General features: G+C 40.0%; 1 protein-coding gene across 1 annotated transcript in view; it reads right to left on the bottom strand.

The window, feature by feature from the left end:
• The window catches only part of LOC137233772 (uncharacterized), a 474,284-nt gene that overhangs the window by 353,776 nt on the left and 102,636 nt on the right, over positions 1 to 17,872 (bottom strand). The window lies entirely within an intron of this gene.

Below are 17,872 nucleotides of genomic sequence, written 5' to 3'. Positions count from 1 at the left end.
GAGAGTATAAAAGCAGCGCAAGCTGAGTAATCAGTTTGATTTAAACACGCTATCAGTTACGAAGTGAAGTTTAATTGTGAAGTATAATTGTACCACTCCCAAAGTTGTTTAATAAAGACCATTTTGCAATACAGAATATTGGAGTGATTTATTCAACAGTTTAGCGATTGGAACGTCAGCAGAAGGTTGCAAATAAACAAGATTTCCCAAAATTCGTTACAATATGTATTCAATTTTACAATGAAATGAAAATTTGTTTAATAGGTCTTGAAAAACCCTTAAAAATGAAAGTCGAAAAAAAGTAAAAAAAATTAAATTTCGCAGGCTCGAAAATTATTTTTATGCGTATCGCAACTTTTTTTTCCTGAGCACAAATCCTATCGAAAAACCGATGGCGCGATATCGGTTAATAAATCCACCGAGTCTAATATATATATTTATTTTTTCAAGCAGATAAGATTCACAAGAAAAATACAAGCTAGTTTGTACTGATTTCTTTTGTGTCTTCATCTGAAATTGTTGAATACGCCAATAAAACCTACATTAATCTTTTAAACTCATATCTTGTTGAAATCAAAACTGATTTTCGATTTTCCTAAGATAATCCTTTTTATATATAAACTAAAAAAGTTACACAACAATTTAAATTTTCGATATATTTTGTTAGATTTCTCTAACATCATCAATTAACAGTTTATACACTGCTGAAAGCGCAAAATGCCCCCTCTCTGACGACATATATAAGTTTTGTTCGTTGGCTAAACAGAAATAAAGTTATAGGCCAAAGTATGGATCAATTAATGAAAGAGAGGTAATGGACTTGATAAATTTTAGAAATTTCAAGTCGACGTTTGCTTACTAGGAAAACAATGAGGATAAGGGCAGGATCAATTTATAAAACCTCTGTTTTCAAAAGTTTTTTTAATGCTAAATAAAAGTCTAGACAAAATTCTATTAAACAGCGCAACAATATAAAGAAAGGACGTTATATTTTGTTGATAAAACATCCAGATTTGCAAAACCGATGAAGCCTTTCTTTGAAACTATGTTTCTCTGTGCAGGATGAGGGGAAAGAATAAACCATACACATATTTGACCTTAAATCCCAAGAGATAGAAATGAAGTCGGGCCAAATTTGATTTTCGGTTCGTGATGGACTTTATTTGGGAATTGCAACAAAAAAATTTTGTTTTGAAATCGTATAGCAAAATGCGTCATTTCATTTCGCCAGAATATCAATAAATACATTTCATCAGTTATTTTGATAGAGCAAAATATGTTGGTTCAGCTAATTAAAACAAACAAAAAACAAGTAAGGGTGTCTAAGTTTGGGTGTAACCGAATATTATATACTCAGCGGGAGTTTAAAACGTACAGTTCATTTCAGACAAATTACTTTTTCGAATTTTGTTACGATGGATTAATCTTTTTTTGACGCTCTAGAAATGTTGCCTAATGCTTGATCGGAATCGGGGTGTGGCATCGCCCAATAAAAAAAAATGTCTCCGAATTTCCTCTTAGAATAAAATTCGGTAAGTGAAATATCATTGAAACAAAACTATTTTTCGCTAAGATATAGACTATTATTCTTGTCTACGGCCCTTTTAAATAAAATTGGGCGTGGGTTTTAAACGATCCAGCACATTTTTCCGAGAAATATTTCCTGCTATGTATAAGGAGAATATGTGAACCTAATATAAATAAGATCCTTTAATTTTTCTTCGAGTTATGGCTACCAAAACATAGAAAGTTGGTTGGTCATAAAAGGAGCGGTACCACGCCTATTTTCAAAAATTAAAATTTTTTCCTTTTTGTTGATATAATTTCACTTAGAAAACGAAACACCATTGATATAAAGCTCTTTTTTGCAAAGATATAGTTAATTTGATTCGTCCACGACCCTTTTAAAAACCTTTTATATAAAAATAGGCGTGGTCCTCCACCGATATCGTTGATTTTTCTTAGAAGCATTCTTTATAGTAAAGGCAATCTCTCCGTCGAATTTTGTTATGATAGGTTTAAGGGTTTTTGATTTATGATCAGTAATATTTGTAAAATTTATTTTATTACAAGTGGGCGGTGCCACGCCCATTTAAAAAAAAAAAATCAAGAGTCTTAATATCAGTCCAATAATCAGGTTTTATGTGTTTTCAAAATGTTATATATATAAAAAGTAGGCGCGGGGAAATTTTTGGGCGGTGGCACAACGTGTCATGGACGATTCTCCGGATATATATATAGATATAACAAGTCCAATTGCACGAAATTTTATAGAACGCGAAATTCGAAGAGAATAAATAAATAATAAATAAATAAATTTATCCTCTTTGCCCTAATTAACTGTGAGTAAGGTGGACATGTTTGAGAGAGCTACTTTAAAAATGGTTGCGGTCTTATTAAGTCATTTTCTTTTGATAATATAAACAATTATATTTTGTAGTTGGCTTAGGAAATACTTTAATCGAAACTATGTAGTGTACACGTAGGAATGATTATTGTTCTAACATGTCAATTTTTTTATATTTTCTTTCATTTTGCTTTTTCTTGTTTAAAATCAAAATCGATTTTGTGAATTAAGTTCAGGCCAGCTAGACTAAAACTAAACAGGCTTGTATAATGCATTGAATTCCTGAATAATAATTAATAATGGGAAAATAATTTTGTTTTACTTTGGTTTGTGACATGGGAGGTTAGTGATAATAATGATAACGGGGCCTCGAAAACATCCATGAGGCCAATGGCAGGGCGTGTACAGAGGCAGCCATCAAATGTTGCAACAACGAGTTGCCAGGCATAAAGGTAAGTTGAGGTAAGCTGAGGTAGAGTGTGTCGTATTGGCGAAGTGTGGCATGCAAGTGCGTTTGTTGTTTTTTTTTTTGTTTATTGTCTTTTCGGTTGAATATCCCCAGTATGTAAAATAAATTATCGTGTTTGACCATTTGCTGGGGAGAGCAGTGCTGTGTGATTATCATGTAGAAGAATCCACGAAGTTGAAGCACCGGGCCTAAACACCAGTGCACACGTTATGGTCATTGCACCTTGGCACAAGCACTGCTGCTCTTTTGTCCAAGAATGTGCCTATCGCACACTCAATGGATATCATAACATAGTGCGAGCACCAATTACACAAGGGATTATTTTTATCAAAATTTTGTCGGCAAGTTGATAGATGGAAAGGCACATAGTGTATAAATGTTCTTTCAGGGACAGCGAAGTTTATGTGACTGATAAGGTAAGAGGAGTCTATCTCACCGATGATGAGCTTGTGAAGGAAAATTACCCCAAGTAATATTCTTCGGTTTTCCAAAGATGTAAAACTAATAAGAAGCAGCCTATTTCTGTATGGTGGTAGATGACGGTTATGATCCCAGTTAAGGCCACGGAGTGCGAACATTTAAATAATAAAATAAAATAAAATTGTTTCTGAACCGACTCATTTCGCTGTATATAATGTTGATATCGGTACACGAGCAGTACTCAAGTATGTGAAAAAGAGCTTAGTGAGATACGGATCATCAAACTCTTTGGCCCACCATTTCACAAATCCAAGTACCACCGTTGCTTTGTTCACAGTTGATGAAATATGTATATTGGAACACAGTTTCTTATAAAAGAGAACTCCCAGATCACATACAACAGATATAAGCTCCAAGAGCCTGCTATTTAATGTATAAGATGTCAAAATTCGCTTCACACGATGAAATGTCATCAGCTTGCATTTAGAACAGCTTAAATCTAGTAAATTCGCTGTACACCAGCATTAAAAAGAGTCCAAATTGGCCTGTACGAGAGTGGAAGGGGATAACTCAGAGGGCAGGCATGCATAGCAGAGGTTAACATCCGCATATATAAGAGTTCCGGAATGTAAGATAGTTTTTGGTAAATCGATTATGAATAGGATAAAAAGTAATGGACCCAAATGACTACTCTGGGGAACCCCGGACATTACATTAAACTTCTTAGAAAGACAATATTTGAACAAATTTTGTTGGGTCCTGTTGGCGAGATAACTTGCAAGCCAAAGAAGTAAATGCTTCGGAAACCCAAGAAAATCAAGTTTAAAAATTAGAAGTTCATGATTGACAGAGTCAAAGGCTTTACTTAAGTCGGTGTAAATCACGTCAATTTGCCAATTTACTAAAGAGATAAGATCTAGCAATTCGGTAGTGGTTGATCTTCGAAGTACAAAACCATGCTGCTAGGCGATAGTAAAGAGCTACACATGTGCTGAAGTTGGCGGATAATTACTGCAGACAGTTTGAATAATTTAGTAAAAAAAAGTCAGGTAGTATTCCTGATCTGTTAAAATGTTTATAGAGCCTAGATTTAATGTTATTAAGTCTCACAAATTGTTTAGAGAACCAAGGTGGCTTATTTGACCCTACACTAATGCATCGGAGAGGGATACAGCTTTCGAAGCAGCAATTAAGAGTATCGTAAAATAAGGAAATTGTTGATTCTTGGTTATAACACGCATACAAATCTGACCAATCATGGTTAGCAATCAATTCATTTAGTTTAAGAAAGTTGGTTTTAAAGAAATGTCTCGAACGAGATTTCAATTTTGATGCATCAAACACAGTAGGGGGTAGAACAATATCAATAGCAATTTCAAGCGTATGGTGTAGGGGATGCTCAGGAAGAGATAATGGAGAAATACGATTGAAAGTGGTACCCACAGAGTCATCCACAAATACCAAATCAAGAATCTTATTCTTACAATTTAACACATCGTTGATATGAACTAGAGGTGTATCCAATAGAGTTGAAAATTTCGTGTTGAATGTTTGGGGTCAAAAAGTTGGAGCCACTTAAGTTGATCCAGTTCACCGATAAGAATAAATGAGCAAATCCGAACGAGGCGGTATATATGAACACCAAATGAATATACTATAACTATTTAATGAGAGCTTCACTGCTAAAAATTCTATTTCAGATGAGTTGTCCGACGTCAACAATTCCGATGAAAAGCGTGAGTCCACAGCAATGAGGACACCTCTACCTCTAGATATACGATCACGTCGATGAACCACGTAATTGTTTGAGAAAAGCTCAGAATTTAAGTTATCAGGTTTCAACCATGTTTCGGTAAAGCGCTGTGAAAGCAAAACTATTAAGAAAAAAAGAGTTTAGTTTAGATCGTAAACCACGAATATTTTTGTAGTGGATATTTAGAAAAACCGAGTCAAAGTCAGCTATGTTGCAATCCTACGGTACTCACCTTCAATATGTTCGGCGGAGAGCGCTACTGCCATCCCCGCATACACTGTATCTAACACTAGTGCTCTAGTATACCTCTAGTCGAAAACTAGATTAAAGAACTAGACTAGAATTCGATTAGAGAACTATTTGGGAAACATTTGAAATGCGATGCTGTCAGAGTTATCAATTACATGGGTAAACACAAAATTCGACTTTGACTTCATAGCATTAAATTTCAATATCTTAGGTCGTAATTTGACGGAAATGTTTGAGCGACTGTCGTAGTCGCCAACAGCCAACCCTTCTATTTAATAGAAATTAGGCTTAAGGAAACCTAAACCTGAATTTACCTGAATTTTATATTGAATTTATTGATATATGTACCTTTTACGTATAAGTACGCATTCTGAATTATTTGCACGTACAAATACGTAATATCATATATTACGTACATATTTATTAAACTTAAGAATTTGAAATGTTTGTATTTTACGCTAACACGCGAGCGTATTTCACCTCTCTGGCAACCCCAACAATGGGTTGACAGATGTGACTATGTACCTACATACATACATTTATATTATTGTTTTTGACATTTCTTTTTTATTTTTACTTATTCGGAATTCTTTAACCATCGCGGTGTGATACCAAATTTTAAGAAATTGTAATTAAGATTGAAAATCCCTCTCTAAATTAAAGAAATTAGCTTTTTTTAAAAAATTTATAAAGTGCCACTCTTTATTTATTTCGGTTCGGAGTCGTTATAAAGGAATATCGTGAATTACCAGTATCGTTTCCGCAGTCAATAGTGCCAGATTAAGTGCGATTATCGGCTTACCTTTTCGCTGTTCATTTACAACTTTAACGCAATTCTTGCCCAACCCGCTGCGGAAAAACTGACCTCTATATTATACATCAGAGGAGCCATTCGCCACCAGCAAATCACCGTCACCATCGTGTCCAGCAGCTACCGTACAACCAACTGCAAGGAGTCATCCATCCCTCAAACAGTGCACAGCGCCACCGTAACCAACCTTGCCACCACAACAGCTATATCCCGCCAGGAGAGGAAGGTAAATTTTATACTACCACCCCCTTAACCAGTGGTCCTTCGACGCCACTAAGGAAACCAGCGCAACAAAAACGCAAGTACCTTCGCCCTTTTTTGTAAACCGTGAGTATTAAATGAGATAATACAACCCAATCACGGAAAAAATACATATAAACAAAGAAAATTAAGGCAAATTTCATTTTCGAGGATTATTATTTCCCGCCAATAATCCTCATTTCCCGCCAAATTTTCTCAAGTTCCCACTAAAATTGCACATACCATTTCGTATATATATATATATATATATATACATATAGCAATAACCCCATATTGCAAAACTCAGTACGGTATATGTGCAAAGCAAAATAAGAAAAACTCAGTAGTTAGCTACAGTGGGCACACTTGCTAAAAACACCCCTTATATTTTAATTCGACAAATCTCTTAATAATTTAAAATTTCCTCATTTTAAATTAAAATATCTCTTGTCGTTAATTAAATATATTGCACAACCTCTGCTAACTTCTGATTTTTCCCAATTTAAATTAATACGAAACGCAAAAAATATTTTCAAATCTCCATACTTGCGTATACATACATACGGATATACAAAAGAAAGAAAACGACATAAGCGGTGAAATAAAATATCGTGCACAGTGGTACAAGAGTGGTGCAGTGCGTATTATAGCACTTTTCTCGCATTAAATTTGCACGCTATAAATTCTCAATCCCCATTAAGAATTTCGATAAGCTACTAATTTCTCTCTCCTCCAAGCCCCTACAGTCCAACAAATCGAAGCTAAATAAGACTCCTCTAAGTCACACAAAAAAAAAAAAAAATACACATTTTTAGATAATCTCATACGTATCAAAATTATAATAATTTACCCCCGAGATACTTTTAATACGTATATATACATATATCTCACATAATTTTTCCCACGTATATTTAAACCACCCTCATATATTAAATATAGTGCAAACGCAGCACAGTGGTAAAATTTTCTCAGTCTCACCCTCAAATAAATTTAACTTAAAAACTTTTTTTGGTTTTGAAAAGTATTCTCTCTTGCTATTTAACGTGAATATAAACGTAACTCCCTCACACATAGTTAAAAGCAAATAAATACTCTCTATTCAAAAAAAAAAAAGTTTTTTCTCTCTTAGTTAAATTTTATTAATTCTCAACTCTAAGCGACATAAAACAAAGCTCAAAAATGAGTGACGATGAAACCAAAAAAGGTGGCTCCAAAACTCAAGGAGTTAAAAAATTTAAAATCTCGTCTGCCCCCAAAAAATTTACATCCGAAACGGACAATTTTTTGGAATATTGTGCTCGGTTTAGGTCGACGTCGCTCCAAGACAACACGGAGTCCTCACTCAAAATAAAAAACTCGAATATAGAAAAATTCTGGAATAGAGTTCAAACCGTCTTCGATAAGATTGTCGAAACCCCAGATCAGGACCTGCCCGAAGATTTTCCAACATCTGCTAATAGCATATACAGGTCCTGTCTCATAGCATACGAAGACACAAAAGCCCAGATAGAAGACCAGCTTCACTTGCTTAAACAAGCAAATGCCCCCGCTCCCCCTACCGTCACACCAGCTCCATCTGACAACTCCGGTATTTCGCTGAAAATCCCTCCCTGCGATACCGAAATATTTTATGGTGGTTATGAAAAATGGCCCTCATTTCGTGACATGTTCACAGCCGTTTATATTAACCATCCCAAACTCTCCCAAGCGCAAAAATTGTATCACCTCAGATACAAAACCCAAGGAAAGGCAGCTCAAATAGTCAATCAATTTCCCTTGACTGACGACAACTTTGCCTTAGCGTGGGAAGCCCTAAAGGCCCGATACGAGAACAGACGAGTTCTCGTAGATAATCAAATACGGGCCCTAATGAACTTAAAAACGATCACCACGGAAAACAGTGAAGATATACAAAAGTTGCAATCCTCAGTAAATAATTGTCTTCAGATTCTCGCCACGCAACAGGTGTCCACAGATAACTGGGACCCCATACTTATTTATCTCGTGACCTCTAAACTCCCTGAAAATACAGTCACGTTATGGGATCAGTCTCTGACTTCAAGAAGAGAACTTCCTAACTGGTCCCAAATGGACCAGTTCCTCACAACTCGATATGAAGTCGTAGAGCGAGTCGATCAATGGCGACCAAATAAATTTAAAGCCACCCCACAAGCTAGGCCACCATTCAAACCCCAGCAGTCGCATCCCTTTCAAAATAGATCGACCTCCCACACCCAATCTCATATGACAGAGCAGCGAACAATGTACAAGTGCGCTTTGTGTAAAACCTCATCTCACCCCCTTATAAGTTGCTTCAAATTTAAGAAGCTGTCGACCTCTGATCGCAGAAGGTTTGTGAGAGAAAACAATATGTGTTTCAATTGCCTCTCTCAGTCACACATATTGAAAGACTGTTCCAGTACTCAAACTTGCAATCAATGTCAAGATCGGCACAACTCAGTGCTTCACGAAGACACATCTCAAGTGCCGAAAAGACAACCCTCACGATTGCAAAGGACAGCCTCACAAGCCACCACCACGAATTCCACAGTCTCACCCGGTAATACTCCCGATCAAGCCAATGCTCTGGATGAAAGCCCTTCATGCTCGCAGAAAAGCCAAGTGCAATCGTTTTATTCCGAAAACGATTGTGAAATAATTTTACCCACGGCTATCGTTCCCGTAGAGCATAAAGGAGAAATTTTTAAACTACGAGCTCTTGTGGATCAGGGATCTGAACGAACCTTTATCTCTACCAGAGCCCAAGATAGACTCAAACTCCCATTCAAACCCTCTAGATTTGAAATATCAGGGATGGGCGGCAAGGTAGTTCAGACCTCAAACAAATTGTGCTCTCTGACTTTGGTATCCCCCGATTTCAAAACCAGAATAAGTGCAGAGGCAATAGTATTACCCCGGCTAACAAAAATGCTCCCCTCGCTTAAGCTCACTAGCGAGCTTCAAGCAAAATGGGCACACCTCAACCTCGCAGACTCGAACTGTCACTACTCCCCCTCGCAAATAGATCTCGTCCTAGGCAGTGATGTAATACCGCAAATCATCCAAAATGGCGTTGAGAAACTTTCCCCCCATCTTCTAGCGCAGAAAACCATTTTTGGATGGATTCTGAGCGGTAGAGCTCCTGTGATGGTAAACGCGTTCTGCATGCAAGTGTCAGAAGTGTCCAACGAAGATCTTAACTCTTTATTGCGTAAATTCTGGGAATTGGAGGAAGTTCCCACCAAACCCCAAATAATCCCAGAAGACGAGTTTTGCGAAAATTTCTATGCAGCCACAACCTCACGCGATGATAACGGTCGTTATATCGTAAGGCTGCCGTTTAAACCCAGCTTCCCAGAGTCAATCTCATTATCCCACTCTCGGTCTTCAGCTCTAAGCCAGTTTCTTGGAATGGAGAGAAGTCTGCAGAAGAAAGGGGATTTAAAGACTCAATATGATAGTGTTCTAGAAGAATACCTCACCCTCGATCATATGGAGGAAACCGGCTCCTATGAAAAATTTGACGGAGGAAAATGCCTCTCATTTTATCTTCCTCATCACGCAGTTGTCAAACCCGAGAAAAAGACATCAAAGGTGCGGGTCGTGTTTAACGCCTCAAAGAAGTCGGCATCTGGACATGCGCTCAACGACGTTCTGTATACCGGCCCTACCCTCCAGCCCGATCTGATGCTTCTGATTCTCAAGTGGCGTACCTACCAATTTGTTTTTAACGGAGACGTAGAAAAAATGTATCGTCAAATCATAATGCATGAAGACGACAGAGACTATCAGAGGATCGTCTTTCGCTCATCTCCGAGCGACCCCATAAAAGACTATCGTCTGAAAACAGTCACATTTGGTGTGAACTGTGCCCCCTACCTCGCCATACGTACTCTTCACCAACTGGCCAAAGATGTAAAGGAAACTTTCCCCAAAGCCGTCCCTGTTTTGACGAAAGAAACATATGTAGATGACATTCTCTCTGGCAGCCATGAAATTCTCTCTGCTGAAACATCTCTCTCCCAAGTCATCCAAGTGTTAGCGTCAGCAGGATTTCCATTACGGAAAATAACGGCCAATCACCCCAGTATAATAAAAAACATCAAAGAAGAGGACTTGCTAGATACCAATCTTTTGGAATTCGAGAAAGCAAGCAACACCAAAACTCTCGGCATACAGTGGAACGCTCTGACCGACACGTTTTCGTATACAGTGGACTCAATACCCCTCTCGTCCGCTAATACAAAACGACAAATTCTCTCCTCGGTCGCAAAACTTTTTGACCCCGCAGGGTGGCTTACGCCGATTATGATTCAGGCCAAGATTTTACTCCAAGAGCTATGGATAGACGGAACTGGCTGGGATGAACCAGTGAAGCCCCTCCGCTTCATTAAATGGACGCAGTTCGCAAAAAATTTACCCAACATCTCAGATATAAAGATACCTCGATGGGTTGACTACATGCCGAACCAGCAGGTTGAACTGCATGGTTTCTGCGATGCGTCAGAAAAGGCATATTGCGCCACTATATATCTGCGAACAACCCACAGTGCCACCACTTCGTCCCACCTTCTGGTCGCTAAAGGCAAGGTTGCCCCTCTTCGCACTACCAGTCTTCCAAGACTAGAACTATGTGCAGCTCTACTCCTTGCCCGACTAATCGCCGTCGTACAATCCCATCTCGAGCTCTCTCTTACAAATCTTTACATGTGGTCTGACTCGGAAATTGTGTTAGCATGGCTCGAAAAGCCTCCCCACGCTTGGAAAACTTTCGTATCCAATCGAACAGCTGAAATTATGGATCTCGTCGGAAGCGCCTCCTGGAAGCATGTAGGCAGTCGCGACAATCCAGCAGACATGGGCACTAGAGGATGCAAACCCATGGACTTGGCAAATTCTTCGCTGTGGTGGAATGGCCCTGCGTGGCTGACCCAGCCCCCCGAAGCTTGGCCAAACCCATCTACCCGCAGCATCAACCCGCCTGAAATGCGCCGAGTCGAAGCACTATACTCAGCTGAAGATGACCCCGATGTATTGGATCGATTTTCGTCATTTCCTCGCGCCCTCAGGGTCATGGCATATGCCTTCAGGTTCATTAATAATCTCAAGGACCGAATTCGAGGCATTAAACCCGCTTACACTCCCTCTCTGTCTCATGAAGATCTCCGCAAAGCGAAAAATAAACTTGTGACGTTAACACAAACCCGATATTTTCCTCGCGAAAGAGCATGCTTGGAAAATGCAAAACCCATTGATCAAAGAAGCTCTCTTCTAACCCTCAACCCATACCTCGATGAAAACGGGCTCCTCAGGGTTCATGGTAGACTAGTTCATTCGACGTTGACTTACAATGAAAAACATCCCGTTATTATCCCAGAAAAATCAAGATTCGCTGTCCTCTATATACAGTACCTCCATGAACTTCTTCTCCATGCCGAAATACGTCTCATGCAGCAATGCCTCAGACAGGATCTCTATATTCCACGACTTAAACCCCTCATAAAGAGATGCATACATCAGTGCAAAACTTGTACCCTCCACAAGCAGCAAATGCGATCGCAAATCATGGCGGCTTTGCCCCCGGAACGATGCACATATGCTCCGCCTTTCACCACTACCGGTGTCGACTTTGCGGGGCCTTTTCAAATAAAAGCCTCCTTGCTAAGGTCTCACACCTTACTGAAAGGCTACGTGGCCGTTTTTGTCTGTTTCGTGACAAAAGCTGTCCACCTTGAGCTGTGCTCGGACCTAACAACAAATGCCTTTCTCGCAGCATTCGCTCGCTTCGTCGGACGTCGTGGATATCCTGCCACAATGATGAGTGACAACGGCAAAACGTTTATTGGAGCTAAAAGAGCGACGGAAAAAGAGTTCGTTGACTTCATGAAAACTGCCTCTCAAGAAGTAATCGCAAAATACTCTCCCCAGGGCATTAATTGGAAATTCATTCCGCCCGGAGCTCCCCACATGGGCGGCTTGTGGGAGTCTGCAGTGAAGAGTTTCAAACTGCACTTCAAGAGGACTGCAGGAACCCACAAGTTCACATTTGAAGAATTTACCACCCTCTTGGTAAGAATTGAAGCCGTATTAAACTCTCGTCCTATCTCACCTTTATCCCAAGATCCCACAGAGTTTACCGCGCTGACCCCCGGCCACTTTCTCCGAGGTAGCCCCCTCCTCGCTATCCCTGAAGTGGATCACGCGGATTTATCTCTTATAAACCGATGGGACAGGGTAAAAAGCTTACATCATCAATTCAGCAAAAGGTGGAAGGAAGACTACCTAAAGGATCTCCAGAAAAGGCAGAAGTGGAAAAATCCACAACCCCAACCCAAGGTCGGTGAGTGTGTCTGCATTCACGACGACTCACTTCCCCCGACTGAATGGCGCCTTGGACGTATTGAAAAAGTATATCCCGGACCTGACGGCCATATACGTGTTGTTGACGTTCGTACTCAAACCGGCACCCTCACACGACCACTTGTCAAGCTCTGTTTCCTCCCTCAGATTGAAAGCCCACCCTCTCGGGCAAACCCGGAGAATTCGTAGCTACTCTCAAACCACCTCTGACCACTCTTACCACATCACCGTCTCCAATATGTCGTATTTTGCAACATAATGCCAGCTGAAATCCCCTGTATCAGTATTTCTCTCCACTAAAATACTTTTACAACTGTAATTACAGATCGCTATGGATCGTGCAAATCAGTCGTCGTCACGAAGACCAGTGCGGTCGGAGATCGTTGCTCCCAACCGCGCCAATGAATCACGCAGCTCGACACTTATAACGGATTACCGACTGTGCCGCATATGCACCCGTCAGCACGCTCTTCGGAACTGCGTCATATTCAAAAAAATGAAACCACCCCAGAGATGGATGCTTGCACGAGCCCATGAGTTTTGCCTGAATTGCTTGGCATTATCTCACATCACCAGCGAGTGCAGCTCATACGACAGATGCCGGATCTGTGGAGCGCGACATCACTCCCTACTCCATCGGCGGGACGCTACCCCAAGCGCCCAGCGCGCCATCCAGGCACCCCGGCCTGGCAGATCCGCCGTACCGGCACCCCCTGCCGCCACCGGGCAACCCCGTTCTCGCCCGGGAAACAACATTCCCTCAGCAGCACCCAGCATCGCACGACGCACCATTCGATGCACCGCACAAGGGCTGCAAACCGCCAACGCTAGAGGAAGAGTGTCCCAAATCCTCGTTCGAGATGCATTGCGGACCCTTAAGGAGCTACAGGAGGCTCTAGCCGCTGAACGCGCCTAGGGCGGGGATGATGTTTGAGCGACTGTCGTAGTCGCCAACAGCCAACCCTTCTATTTAATAGAAATTAGGCTTAAGGAAACCTAAACCTGAATTTACCTGAATTTTATATTGAATTTATTGATATATGTACCTTTTACGTATAAGTACGCATTCTGAATTATTTGCACGTACAAATACGTAATATCATATATTACGTACATATTTATTAAACTTAAGAATTTGAAATGTTTGTATTTTACGCTAACACGCGAGCGTATTTCACCTCTCTGGCAACCCCAACAATGGGTTGACAGATGTGACTATGTACCTACATACATACATTTATATTATTGTTTTTGACATTTCTTTTTTATTTTTACTTATTCGGAATTCTTTAACCATCGCGGTGTGATACCAAATTTTAAGAAATTGTAATTAAGATTGAAAATCCCTCTCTAAATTAAAGAAATTAGCTTTTTTTAAAAATTTATAAAGTGCCACTCTTTATTTATTTCGGTTCGGAGTCGTTATAAAGGAATATCGTGAATTACCAGTATCGTTTCCGCAGTCAATAGTGCCAGATTAAGTGCGATTATCGGCTTACCTTTTCGCTGTTCATTTACAACTTTAACGCAATTCTTGCCCAACCCGCTGCGGAAAAACTGACCTCTATATTATACATCAGAGGAGCCATTCGCCACCAGCAAATCACCGTCACCATCGTGTCCAGCAGCTACCGTACAACCAACTGCAAGGAGTCATCCATCCCTCAAACAGTGCACAGCGCCACCGTAACCAACCTTGCCACCACAACAGCTATATCCCGCCAGGAGAGGAAGGTAAATTTTATACTACCACCCCCTTAACCAGGAAAAAATAGGGAAAATTGATCGCTTGAACGAAATTTTTCAAAATCTGTGGTTTGAATGTTTACTTGAAAATGAATCAATTCAAATAAATAATTTTATTAAGTTTTAATATCGAAGTAGCTTACAAAAAAGTGGAAAATGATTTAAAAGTGTATGCCTTTACTTTTTCTTTTATGTTCATAGGTCCTATCCCTCAATAATCCCCAAATATAGTCTCCCATCATGTTTTCATTATATTGGCCTTGATAACGTTGTTCGAAGAAGAGACTAAAGGCTCTGTTTTACTTTTTGGTAAATTTAAATCTCTACTCAAATCATTAAAATCTTCAGTAGTTGTGAAATGATGTTTTCGTTGTTCTGGTGTCGGTAAAAACTCCTTATCGGCATTGCTTTTATAAGAAATAAGAGGTGAGCCAATTCTCTGCTATCATTTTTTCGGTGGCTCTGGTACTGATCGTGTCAGATCGCGTGCGACTGAAGCAGAAGAAGATTCAAGATCAGCATAATCGATAGGCTTTACTTTTTTCCCTCTACGTGTTTTAGACGGATTCACAATGCAAAAGCAGCAGTCGTTAACGTGGTCTTTTGGTTCTCGCCAGATTCTTGGTGTTGCAAATTTCATAAATCTTTTCTCACCTCGACACCAACCTAAGAAAGAGAAATCAATATGTCTACTTTATTTAATTTACTATTTAGTTAAAATTTGCTTACCTTCCAAACATCTTTTACAATAACTACAAGCAACATGGGACCATGTCTTGCCTTTATTCCAAACAAGACAGCCAAAATATGCTTCATATGCTTCACAGAGGATGAGAGATGTATATAATTCATTTTATAACGTGACCTTTTGATAAATTGCCCACATATATAACACAAAGCGTCAGCTTCATATTTACACTTTCGCGACGACATTTTAGGGTATTCTAGATTTGTACAAAACACCTGATCGTTGTTTAGTTATCACTCTAGCGCCATGAGTATTATTACTATAGCTGTTACGAACTCAAACTTTATGCCGACAAAAGGTATTTTCTTTTCGTTCTTGTTTATAATAAAACAGAAAATCATGAAATAAACTTAGGACAGAGAGCAAAATTTTTTTTGTAGAGTCGTGTTATTTGTAGGCATGATCACTCTTCCTTAGGTCAGATATGAGAGTATTGAATTATGCAAAGCAGTAAAAGAATATTCCAGGCTGATACAGTTATACAAATAATTATAGTGCGAAGACCAGTTACGCGAGGGATTATTTTTAGAAAAATTTTGTTGGCAAGTTGATAGGTGGAAAGGCACATAGTGTCTAAATGTTCTTTTGGGGACAGCGAAGTTTAGGTGACTGACAAGGTAAGAGGAGTCTATTTCACCGACGATGACCTTGTGAAGGAAAATTACGCCAAGTATTATTCTTCGGTTTTCTAAACTTGGCAAACTAAAAGAAAGCATCATATTTTTGTATGGTGATAGATGAAGGTTATGATCCCAGTTAAGGCCACGGAGTGCGAAAATTAAAAACTGTTTCTGAACCCACTCATTTCGCTGTATATAATTTTGATACCGCGGGCATATAATACACGACCAGTACTCAAGTATTGGGCGTATTAAGGATGTGCTTAGTGAGATATGGATCATCAAACTCTTTGGCATACCGTTTCACAAATCCAGGTAACCCCGTTGCTTTGTTCACAATTGAATGATGAAATGTGCATATTGAATCACAGTTTCGGATCAAAGAGAACTCCCTAATCACTTCCTTACTTACTTAATTTTCGCTTAACGATTCAAACGGTTATGGCCGTTCAACAAGTTGCACCAGTCGCTCCTTCTCTCTGCCAACCGGCGCCAATTGGTCACACCAAGGGAGTTTAAATTGTTTTCCACCTGGTCCTTCCAACGAAGTGGGGGCCGCCCTCTACCTCTCTAGCTCTTCTTCCATAGGCGGGTTCAGATAGAAGCACTTTCTTGGCCGGAGCGTCATATTTCATTCGCATAACATTGCCTAGTCAGCGCAGCCGCTGCGGTTTAATTCGCTGGAATATGTTGATGTCTGCGTACAGCTCGTACAGCTCATCGTTAAATCGTCTTCGGTACTCGCCATCGCCAACGCGTAGAGGCCCATAAATCTTTCGAAGAACTTTTCTCTCGAACACATCCAGAGCCGTTTCATCTGATGTTGTCATGGTCCATGCTTCTGCACCATATATCAGGACGGAAACGATAAGTGACTTTTAGAGTATGATTTTCATTTGCTGAGAGAGGACTTTACTTTTCAATTGGCTACCAAGTCCAAAGGAGCATTTATTGCCAAGAGTGATTTTTTGCTGGATTTCAGAGATGATGTTGTTGTTTCTGTTGGTGCTGGTTCCCAAATAAATGAAGTCTTTTACTATTTCGAAATTATGGCTGCCAACAGTAGCGTGGGTGCCAAGACGCATATGCGCTGACTCTTTGCTCGATGACAGCAGGTAGTTCGTTTTGTCCTCATTCACCATCAAACCTATATTTACCGCTCCTTTTTCCAGTTTGGAGTTAGCAGCATATGCCAGTAATTGCATGCTTTTATAGAATATTGTTCCAGAGCGGTTAAGTTCTGCAGCTAGTATAATTTTCTCCAGCAACAAATTAAAGAAATCGCACGATAGGGGGTACCCTGTCTGAAAACTCGTCTAATTTCGAAAGGCTCGGAGAGGTATTTCCCAATTCTGACTGAGCTGATGGTGTTGCTCAACGTTATTTTGCACAGCCTTATAAGTTTTGCGGGGAAACAAAATTCAGACATAGCAGCATATAGGTAGCTCCATTTCGTGCTGTAGAAGGCGACTTTACAATCGACGAAGAGGTGATGTGTATCGATTCTTTTCTCGGGGGTTTTTTCCAAGATTCGGCACATTGTGAAAATCTGTTCGATGGTAGACTTACCAGGTCTGAAGCCGCACTGATAAGGTCCAATCAGCCGATTCACGGTGGGCTTCAATATTTCGCCCAATACACTTGATGGGACCTTATATGCGATATTAAGAAATCTGGTTCCGTGATAGTTGGTGCAGTTTGCAGTATCCCCCTTCTTGTGGACTGCGCAAAGAACACTTAGATTCCAATCGTCGAACATGCACTAGTCCGCCCATATTTAGAAGCTGATGCATGCGCCTCACCAACTCATCGCCGCCGTATTTGAATAGCTCCGCAGGCAATCCATCAGCGCCCGCGGCATGGTGTTTTTCAATCTGGTTATTGTTATTCTTACTTCGTCATAATCGGGAGGGAGATATTTACCCATCATCCGTCATCCCTGTGCGGTAAATCGCTGTCTCCATTTAGGATAGCAGAGAAATGTTCCCTCCATAACCTATGTATTTCCTGGACATCAGTTACAAGGTCGTTCTTACAGGAGTTTTCCCCGGTCTTAAAACCTTCCGAAAATTTTCGGTCGTTATTCCTGGTGGCTAACAACTCAAGCTC

The sequence above is a fragment of the Eurosta solidaginis genome, chromosome 5, assembly GCF_040869045.1.
Source record: "Eurosta solidaginis isolate ZX-2024a chromosome 5, ASM4086904v1, whole genome shotgun sequence".
Lineage (NCBI taxonomy): Eukaryota > Metazoa > Arthropoda > Insecta > Diptera > Tephritidae > Eurosta > Eurosta solidaginis.
The sequence above is the reverse complement of the archived record's forward strand: the minus strand, read 5'-3'. Positions and strand labels throughout refer to the sequence as shown.